We start from the raw sequence: 10,201 nt of genomic DNA on the forward strand, positions 1-10,201 counted from the left end.
AGTTTTTGCGCTATAAACAAAAATAGAGTGACAATTTTGAAAAAAAAAATCCTCAGTTTAGGCCGATACGTATTCTTCTACATATTTTTCGTTAAAAAAAAAAAATCGCAATAAGCGTTTATTCATTGGTTTGCGCAAAAGTTATAGCGTTTACAAAATCGGGGGTAGTTTTATGGCATTTTTATTAATATTTTTTTTCTTACTAGTAATGGCAACTATACGGCAGACACTTCGGACACATTTTTGGGACCATTGGCATTTTTATAACGATCAGTGCTATAAATATGCATTGATTACTATAAAAATGCCACTGGCAGGGAAGGGGTTAACACTAGGGGGCGGGGGTGAAGTATGTTCCCTAGGTGTGTTCTAACTGTAGGGGGGTGGACTCACTAGGGGAAATGACTGATCGCTGTTCATACATTGTATGAACAGACGGTCAGTCATTTCTCCCCTGACAGGACCGGGAGCTGTGTGTTTGCACACACAGCTCCCGGTTCTCGCTCTGTAACGAGCGATCGCGGGTGCCCTGCGGTGATCGCAACTGCTGGGCATGCGCGGGAGTCTGGGGCGCGCGCACGTGCCCCTAGTGGCCGCTTCGAGAGCCGACGTAGAGCTACGGGCTCTCGCGCAGGAGAGCCAACCTGCCGCCGTAGAACTACAGCGGCTGGTCGGCGTCTAGTTGAAGACAATCTACTGAGCTGGTCAGAAACAGCTCTTGAGGGAGTCTATTCCATATTTTCACAGCTCTTCCTGTGAAGAGGTTTTTCTGTTTACGATATTTATTGAATTGCAATTTTGGGGACTATTTACATTTATTTCCAGTAGAAAGATCAAAATGTATTAAGCAGTCTATGTGTTGTTAAGAAGGAGATTAGACACATACATTGGTATGCACAGCCAATACCTGGGGAATAGACTAAAGTCATACATGGATTACAATTCAGACAGTTCAGCAGGGACTGGACAAATTTCGATCCATGTATGGGGGCAGGCTGATTTTATAGAAGTCAATCAACCGATCGACAACAGGGTCTTTTCTTTTTTGCCGTCTGTGTCCCATAAAGGAAATATATATCAACTTCCTGCCTCATAAACATAACAGAAAGTAAATGGTAAGCACTCCAAAGTAAGGGGAAATCTTGTCTTGGACAGTTGCCACCATAAAAGGTGTCCCTATTGGGAGATTTTCTTTCACTCCCTCTTCCTGTGACAACTCAAAGTGTGGATTTCCTATCACTTTATGTCTTACTGATATAAAGTGATAGGACATCCTCTTGCAGGTCTCCCTTAGCTTTCTTGCTCCATTACACCAAAAGTGAGTTGGTATACATCAAAGTGTTAGACAAAGGGGGATTACAAAAATATGATCTTTTGGAAAGAAACGTTTAAACAACTCAGAGAAGCGCACTTGTAGTTTGGGAATGTACAGTTAGAGACATGAAAACCAAAAGGGAATTTTTAAAAAATATTTGAAACTACTGTAGAAAATAGACTGCTGTGGGAACAAATTCTTCAGGAATGAAAGAAAACATGTTTGACTTGGTAGGACAGTTTTAGATATGATAAGGCAGAAAAGGAAACCAACTTCCTCCCTCAAAGTTGAGGTTACTAATGTTTAACTCATGAAACAAAAGTAATGTAATAAAAAATAGTTAGTGAAGACTGGATCTAAAATAAAAAAAAAATAAAAAACAGATTGCCTAGTTAGTATACTAAATTATTATTTTGGGAGATATTGTACTAGCTAAGTTAGCTAGCCTTAAATATTTCTATACTTTGTGTGGATGGCTGTTGCATGATATGGGTGTTGTGGGCATGAAAGATGCATCTACGGTAGTAAAGGGCTCCAGTTGCATCCCTTAGCCTTCCTCTTCCTTCGCCCCTTATGTTTCAGGTCCGAATTCAGACAAAAATTCGGGCTGAAATCGGATCTGAACTGGTGAATGGAGACGTACCAGACCCCCTGCTGTGAGCCACTCCGTGTTCTAGTGGGAACCCAGCCTTAAAGCGGGGGTTCACCCTTAGAGGGCACTTTTCCCCCTTAGATTCCTGCTAGTTATGTCTAGGGGAATCGGCTATTTATTTTAAAATATGTGCAGTACTTACCCGTTTACGAGACGCATCCTCTCCGTCGCTTCCGGGTATGGGCTTCGGGAATGGGCGTTCCTTCTTGATTGACAGGTTTCCGAGAGGCTTCCGACGGTCGCATCCATCGCGTCACGATTTTCCGAAAGAAGCCGAACGTCGGTGCGCAGGCGCAGTATAGAGCCGCACCGACGTTCGGCTTCTTTCGGCTACGAGTGACGCGATGGATGCGACCGTCGGAAGCCTCTCGGAAGAATGTCAATCAAGAAGGAACGCCCGCTCCCGAAGACCCATACCCGGAAGCGACGGAAGAAGATGCAGCTCGAAAACGGGTAAGTACTGCACATATTTTAATATAAATAGCCGATTCCCCTAGACCGAACGAGCAGGAAGCTAAGGGGAGATTTTTTTTTTTTTTTTTAAATGGGTGAACTCCCGCTTTAAGAAAAAAACTTTTAGCCTTTCCCAACCTACAAGGGATTCTGTGAATAGAAGAGAAGAGGGGAGGGTTGGGTACGCAACATCATTTCTCAAATTTATATTTAAAGCACTGTAGGGAGCACAAATATGGAAGCATTGAGATTGTAAGCACAGTGAACTCTATCAGTAATGTAATAACATCTCGTGTCTATGAATATCTCTTGAAGCATCCACTAAATTAAATCAAATGAGAGAATAAAAACTCTTAGCGGATGTATCCCAATAATTTAAAGGAGAGGTTGTTCCAAGCTTCCTACTAGACTCCACTCATAGGGTAAAGAAACACAAGAAACCAAACCTCATAGTGCAGTATGCAGAAAGAAAAAACTTTATTAAAAGATAAATTGTGCACTCTCAATAAAAATATCTGGGTACCAACATCTCAATAGTAGTTGCAGCTAGATTCAATCCCAGCCCCAGTTCTTTGACTGATGTGTGCGATGATGTCACATCAGGCTTTGCCCTATGCAGTTTGTGCCACAATGACATCATCGTGGCGTGGCTTTAAAGACAATGGGCCAGATTCACGTAGATGGTCGTATTTGTGGGCGGGCGTAACGTATTTGATTTACGTTACGCCGCCGCAAGTTTATCAGGCAAGTGCTTTATTCACAAAACACTTGCCTGTAAAGTTGCGGAGGCGTAGCGTAAATCACCCGGCGCAAGCCCGCCTAATTCAAATTAGCCAGGTAGGGGGCGTGGAGCATTTAAATTGCACATGCTCCGTCCGGAAAATATCCCAGGGTGCATTGCTCCAAATGACGTCGCAAGGACGTCATTGGTTTCGACGTGAACGTAAATGGCGTCCAGCCCCATTCACGGACAAGTTACGCAAACAACGTAAAATTTTCAAATTGCGACGCGGGAACGACGGCCATACTTAACATTGGATACGCCACCTAGGGGGAATGTTTATCTTTACACCGCGTATCTCTTACGAAAACGGCGTATCTTTACTGCGACGGGCAAGCGTGCGTTCGTGAATCGGCGTAACGACTCATTTGCATATTCTACGTCGAACTCAATGGAAGCGCCACCTAGCGGCCAGCGTAAATATTGCACCCTAAGATACGACGGCGCAGGCTGTCGTATCTTAGGCATGTTTAAGTGTATCTCAGTTTGAGCATACACTTAAACATACGACGGCTTAGATTCCGAGTTACGTCGGCGTATCTACTGATACGCCGCCGTAACTCTTTGTGAATCTGGGCCATTGTATAGGATAAGTGTGAAACATTACAGAGTGCATTTCAATGTAAAGTTTCTGCTTTTTTTTTTAAGTTCTTCATTAGTTGGCTTGTTAAATATGTATTTATTTAATTATATGTTCTAATGTGAATGCTTCCTTACACTGCATGTTTCATTTTGTTTGTTTCTTTCTTTATTTATTTAGAGACTCCATCACAACCAGAACTAAAAATGGAAAATAATGCAATATCAGTGCAGGTAAATGAAAGAAAATGATGACAGTGCATTATATGTCTGTCTGTCAAATGGTAAGGTTTTTTTTAACCCATTAGGAAAAGTGTGGTCATTTTACTTTTCCAATACACCGGTGGCAGATTGAGTTTATTAAACCAATAGGCATTCTAATACTTATAAAATACTCCAGCTCTTCTTTTAGAGTAAAAGTTTGATATGTAGCAGATATATCTTTGTGTTCATGGATAGATCTTCAGTGCAGTAGCCGTTTCGTTGATGTCACCGGCCTATATAATTCTTTCCATGATTTCAGTGACATTTTATCATGTCAAACAGATTACTGTCCTAGAGGTGATAAAACTACCAAGCAATTAAGGTTGCTGTCTTTGTGTTCCATTTTTACTAAAATTCTGTGATACAGAAAGCACAATATATTGATCCATTATATAGCCGTCATGCAGCCATTTTACTATATCCAGAGCCTCACAATTCTCATCACAAATAGCCAACCCTGAACGTACAAGGCTTACTAGCCACAAAAGTAATTCGCCAGTTCTTTACCCAAAAAATGTGACCATAGAAGCAACCCTTGGGAATTCTGTTATATACTATCAAATGTATTTCTTTATGTTATGGATTGTACATGATGAACATCAAATCCATAGATATGGCCATCAACACGTCATTGAGACTTCACACATTCTTTCCCAGAATGACACTATGAATAAGGTGAATGTTGACCGGATCCTCCTCATTAATCTGAACAGAGTGGAAGTGTGTCACAGCCCTGGAATCATCATAGAAGTATCCTGGCACAGTCCCCAGTTTGGTGATTCATGCAGATGAAATGTTCTTTTGGCACGCACTCAGTGGGGGGTCCCATAACTGGTAGCAACTGCTGACAAACCACAGTGATGAGACAAGATGGGTAGATAAGATACATTGGAGCATACTTGTGCTTACTTGGAAACATTACAGATATAGCAAACTTGTTTACAGGTTATTGAAGTGTGAAATTCACTTGACTTGAGATCAATAGTACTCTCTCAGTTCACTTTCCCTAAAATAATCGATTCTGTTTTATCATTCTAAAACAATTCAGTATTATGTAGCAAAAGCTTAATACATAGGATTTACGTCTGTTCCCTCCATTCAACAGTGCTTATAGGAAGGAGGTGTGAAAATTAGATTGTGTTTCAGAGTGTCCCCAACATCTAACCTGTACCTAACTCAAAGTGTATCTAAGCCACACGTTTTTTTTTTTTAGTTTTGGATAGAGTAGGCAGGATATGAACCTGTCTGTGTAGGAATACTGCTAGGAATTTTGTCATCGTCAACAGGACTAAAAGTGAGGAAATTTTAGTTGGGACATATCTCTCACTTTAAAGAGATTATCTTCCACTTGCTTAACCTACCTTCCAAGCAGTCAGGTCTCCCTTTCACTTCAAACAATGTAGGCCAAAACCACATTAAAAGAAGCCTTCCGGTGGCTTGTCCAAGGTGGCAGAGTGACATCTTTCCCGGAGCTCTGCTGGAGTTTTATCTTGCATTTACCTGTACCTGAGTGCTGTACTATCCCATGCTGCTGTGATGACGGCAGATGCTTTCTAAATGCTCAGGCCATGGTAACGGAGCCAGGAGAATCCATTTTACCCTGGGAATGTCCACCTCCGAGCGGCTGCTGCGTGCCAATATGGCACCCCAGACTGACCCTCCGGAGCAGCCCGCCACTTCCTCACCAGGGATTCCGGAGGTCATGGCAGCAATTGCCTCGTGTCAGACTGCCATTGCTATTGATGGATGTGGGACTTAATTGCCAGGATATGGATAAGATCCAATGCTCCCTCCTTACTGCTGCAGGGGTGCGGGTAGGTCATATAGAAGACATGGTGGCGGAGCATGATGGGGCTCTCCGCACAGTACAATCTAAAATGAAAACGTTGAAATAAAGAACCGAGGATGCTGAAGATCTATATCATTCTTTTTAGCAGAGGGGGCTGAGGGTAAAAACCCCACGGTCTTTGTAAAGGAACTGCTGTGCTCCCTCCTGCCCGCAGCCCAGTTGTCACCCTATTTCACTGTGGAGAGGGCTCACTGTTTGCCACCACAGCAAGGACCATAGGAAGCCCCCCCCCCCCTGCACCTTTATCCTCCGGCTCCTTAACTTTAGAGCTCGGGATGAGAAACTGTGGGCAGCAAGGGCTCCAGGTGAGCGGAGCCAGCTGATGATGTTCCCCGACTACTCCTTACCTGAATGCCGAGGGAATCTAGGCACCATTGCTGCGTAGACCTCCTAAGGTTCGTGCCCCTGGCCTAGTTCAGGTGATTACTCTGACTCAGGTAATATATTTCATTCCAGTATCTCCTCAAGGAACTTTATGCACCTGTATAGGTCCGAACACACGATACACTAATCGGATGGAAAAATTTGGACGACGAGCTGTCTGGCGATTTTCAGATCGTTAGTACGGTGCTTTCAATAGCCGATTTTGCTTTTTCATCAGACAAAAGCTGGATGTGCGATTTTCATTTCAGTAGTATGGTTTTCATACGAAAAAAAAAAGTAAGAGCAGGACTACACATACTCAGAAACGAAAGAATACATACACAACTATTGAACACATTACATCACTTACATTGTATTCTGTCAGAATACATCACTGACATTGTATTCTGACGTACAAATTTTTTCTTATTGTGAGTAACCTTCACTTTCAACATGAGACTAGCATGTCACAAAAAACGGACGTTCGTCATCTGAAAATCTAAGCGTGTGTATGAGGCTCAACTGTTATGATTCCCAGAAGGAAGGCAAGATTAATGACTGCCATGGGTTGATTTCACTCCACGTTATGCTACAAGTTTCCCAAGTTACAGTTGCCTTAGGGCAGGTTATAGGGGATCTAAGTGGTTTCACACTATGTGGGGAGGGGGGAAGGGGTGGTCGGCCGCTGCAGACTATGATATTTTTACCATTTTTTTTCTATGATTCTACTTTGTACTCTTATATTGTTGTTGCTTTATGGACTGCTTCTTTTTGATATACCTAATGGCATTGTGTTACAGCAAGGGGTACCATCAGTTTTGCTCTGCATGCACAAGTTCTTGGAGAGTTGGAGTGCAGGCTTATACTGTGTGTGTGTATATATATATTTACATTATATTACAATTGTCTGATAATAGCCTCATGTCGACAGTAGCTGTAATTTCCTGGAATGTGCAGGGTAGCATACTAGCTCATTATGAAATACTCACCTTGGATCAAAGCCCCTGCAGCGTTCCCAGTACACAGCTCCAGCCAGCAACATCGCTCTACGGATATCGCGGGCTCCGGTGCTGTGATTGGCCTGGAGCCGTGATTATGTTTTTCAGCAGTCGGGACTGGGAAACTGGTCAGAGTTGAGGGAAAGATGGATGGTGCTAAATACAGGGATATTCCTGTACCACTCTGTGTGATTTGAGGCTATGACAGAGGTTCACCTTCCAGCAGGACAATGACCCCAAACACACTGCTAAAGCAACACTTGAGTGGTTTAAGGGGAAAACATGTAAATGTGTTTGAATAACCTAGTCAAAGGCCAGATCACAATTCAATCGAAAATCTGGGGTCAGACTTAAAGATTGCTGTTCACAAGCAAAAACAATCCAACTTGAAAAAGCTGAGGCAGTTTTGCAAAATAACAGAAAAAGTCAAAGTTGTGGGCATGTTCTGTAAATTAAATGATGCAAATCCTCAACTAAACCATGTGATCTCCAGGTTGTGAGGCAACAAAACATGTAAAATACCAAGGGGGGGGGGGGGGGTGAATACTTTTGCAAGGCACTGTAGATGCTGCATCTGTCTGCCGCCGGCTCTAAGGCTGAGAACCAAGTAATCAAAGAATGCAAAGAAGCTATATCTGAACATGATACAGAAACTCTGCAGTCTTCTTTGGGCCAAAACTCATGTAAAAGGGTCTGTTGCAAAGTGGAAAACTGTTCTGTGGTCAGATGAATTGAAATTTGACATTCTTTTTTGGGAACAATTGGCTCTGTATCCTCTAGACCAGGGGTCTCCAAACTATGTCCTTCCAGTTGTTCAGAAATTCCCATCATGCCTAGACATGTCTGTGAATGTCAGTGTTTTACAATGCCTCATGGCATGTGTAGTTCCACAACATCTGGAGGGCTGTAGTTTGGAGATCCCTGCTCTGGACGAAAGAGGAGTGCATATGAAATAGGCAGTTTGCACATCTAGAAAGGCATCATCAATGCCGAAAGATATATCCAGGTTATAGAACAGCATATGCTCAGGCAAGAATGGGACAACATTCCTCTCCCAAAATTCTAGAAACTGGTCTCTACAGTTCCGTGATGTTAACAGAGTGTTAAAAGAAGAGGGGATGCTACACTGTGGTAGACATGGCTTTCTTGTACTTCGCCAGTTTTTTCTTTTTTCTGCCCTTCTAATTTTTTGAGAAGTGTTGCTGTCATCAATTTCAAAATGACCTTATTTTTTTTCTTTAAATGGTGCATTTGCAAATCTTTTAAACCCACATTTTATTCACAATAGAAAATCATTGCATTTTATTTTTTATGTGGATTTTACAAAGCATCGCAACTTTTTTTGCAATTGTGATTATCCTATCCTATAAGCCGCACTCCTCCACTCTGTGCTATACATGAAATTCTCTACATCTTCCTGCTCTGTGCTGTATATACTACAATCCACAACCCTCTGCTCTGTTCTGCATATGCTATACTCCACACACAATACCGCACACACTGTGGTGTACATCTCTCTTTTTGAGGCAACATTTTCAGTCTGCCAATATAGACCACTGGCACAAATCAACCATTTAAATAAAGACATCATGACAAGAGTATTTTATAGAATTCAGGTAAATAAGCTTGCTGTACAGTACTACTTTCCCCAGATAAGTTCCCAGTAAGAGACATCAATTTAAGAAATAACACAAGTAATGTTTAAACAGACAAAAAAAATTTATTTTAAAAATAATTTTCTCCCCAACAACTTGTACAGAAAACAAAACTGAAAATAAAATAAGAAAAAGTTCTTTAGTCAAAAGAAGAATGTCATTAAATAAATAACTTGCATTTTTTTTCTTTTTTAGTATAATCTACAATCGTTAAAAGAAGACAGGCTTAAAATATAAACAAATCAAGATGAGGGACTTTATGGGGGCCCTCATCTGCAAGAATATTTACCTTTGGAGTCCTGATTAAATGCTCAAGACAACATTAATAAAGATAGGCTTATTGTTGTGAAACATTCAAGCTTATGACACTGCCTACTACCGAAATTGGTGTTGTATGCATACAGCAGGGCCTAGAAAATTCTTGAACACCAGCTGCGGCAGAGATTCAATCAGGTCACTGTGCAACATCGGTAAAAAGGTAGAGTTTGGCAACATTACTGTGCCGAAAAATAACCAATCCTTTACAAAAGGTGGGATGTTCAAGGAAGATGTGAATGCACTAATATTTATTTTTCCATATGCCAAATGCCAGTAGGCTTGACTTGAAAGATGAATGCATTAAATGACTTAGCAAACTGCATTCTGCAACACTGCCTTAAACACCAACTAACGTACAGGCACATTGTGAAGGGACAATAAGAACTCAAGACCCCTAACACAGCTACAATGTATAGTTTTTTTCTGAGATAAAAGAAAAAAAAAAAAAATGTAATGCTTGCATTTTGTAAACATGATACATGAAGTCAGAGCAAAGACAAAATATTTAACACACCTAAGACCTATTCGCACTTGTGCTTTCATTGTGGTAAATTACAGCACACTTGAGAGCCTTTCACGACAGAAATATGGGAGCCCCTGACCTGAACAAGCATTTGCAAAAGCAGATGTTTATTTATATATATATATATATATATATATATATATATATATATATTAGAGGTAGACCGATATGGGTTTTTCTCTGGCCGATACCGATGCCGATATTTAGAAATCACGGCGGCCGATAGCCGATTTATGATGCCGATTTTTTTGGGCCGATATGTTAAGCCGATTTTTCAGGCGCTTTTGGGCTAAACAGTAAAGTTAGCCCATATTTATTTTTTTTCAACCAAAAGTTTTCATTACCTGTTTTTGTGTAATACATTATATATATATAATGTAATACACAAAAACAGGTAATGAAAACTTTTGGTCGAAAAAATAAATAAATATGGGCTAACTTTACTGTTTAG

The sequence above is a fragment of the Rana temporaria genome, chromosome 10 (genome assembly GCF_905171775.1).
Source record: "Rana temporaria chromosome 10, aRanTem1.1, whole genome shotgun sequence".
In the NCBI taxonomy this organism is placed as follows: Eukaryota; Metazoa; Chordata; class Amphibia; order Anura; family Ranidae; genus Rana; species Rana temporaria.